Source organism: Austrofundulus limnaeus, unplaced genomic scaffold (assembly GCF_001266775.1).
Source record: "Austrofundulus limnaeus strain Quisiro unplaced genomic scaffold, Austrofundulus_limnaeus-1.0 Scaffold437, whole genome shotgun sequence".
Lineage (NCBI taxonomy): Eukaryota > Metazoa > Chordata > Actinopteri > Cyprinodontiformes > Rivulidae > Austrofundulus > Austrofundulus limnaeus.
This window is the reverse complement of record NW_013952839.1, coordinates 350,015-351,257: the sequence shown is the minus strand read 5'-3', so window position 1 is coordinate 351,257 and position 1,243 is coordinate 350,015.

Below are 1,243 nucleotides of genomic sequence, written 5' to 3'. Positions count from 1 at the left end.
AATCAGTACTAACTATAAATTTCTTCAGTACACTAAAAGAAGAATATTTAAAAACACGTTTGGGATTTGGGAAACCTTTGTCTGATTTGTGAAAAATCACAAATCATCATTTTTATGCAACTGGACCATATTAGACCTGATCCAGCTCAAAAACCACAACACCTAGACTCTTCAAATCTGGACTAGATTATTCTACACTAATAGAAGAATATTTWAAAACACGTTTGGGATTTGGGAAACCTTTGTCTGATTTGTGAAACTTCTACAAAGTTTGTTTTTCATCATTTTTATGCAACTGGACCATATTAGACCTGGTCCAGCTCAAAAACCACAACACCTGGACTCTTCAAACCAGGACTAGATTATTCTACACTAATAGAAGAATAATAAACACTAAGTCTGAGCTTTGGGAAACCTTTCTCTGACTTGTGAAACATCAATAAAGTTTGTTTTTCATCATTTTTATGCAACTGGACCACACTAGACCTGCCAAAATGGCATTTATCATGCATCTGATTTCCATCAGAATCATGGTTGATTAGCATTATTCACAAATTCTGCACATTTTTGATAACTGTAATGAAAAAACTGCACAGGAGCAAAAGTAATTCAGCAGTGCAGAGATGACAGAGGATGACAGTCATAGGTTTCCCAAAGCTCAAACTTAGTTTTTATTATTCCACTATTAGTGTAGAATAATCTAGTACTGTTTGAAGAGTCCAGGTGTTGTGGTTTTTGAGCTGGACCAGGCCTAGTGTGGTCCAGTTGCCTATAAAATGATGAAAAACAAACTTTATTGATTTTTCACAAATCAGACAAAGCTTTCCCAAATCCCAAACGTGTTTTTAAGTACTCTTCTTTTAGTGTAGAATAATCTAGTCCAGATTTGAAGAGTGTAGGTGTTGTAGTTTTTGAGCTAGAGCAGGTTAAACACGCGCAAGGGAGTGAAAAATTAGTTGTAATCGCCCTTTAGTCATTTCCCGAATCGGAAGCTGGAATCGGAAGCTAACTTCAGCTTCGTATTTTACGCACGGTTTTGTCAGTTGGCACATTCAGTCATCAGATCTGAAAAAGCTGCAACTTAAGTCTTTCTTTTGAAAATGAAAAAAAAAAATTAAAACAAACTGCAGTCATGAAGGAGGTGTTTTTTATATTTTTCAGTTCATCAGTATGGAGGACCAAACCTATCATTATTGGAAATAAATGTATAAATATATAACTGGCGTATTAAAATAAATTATAG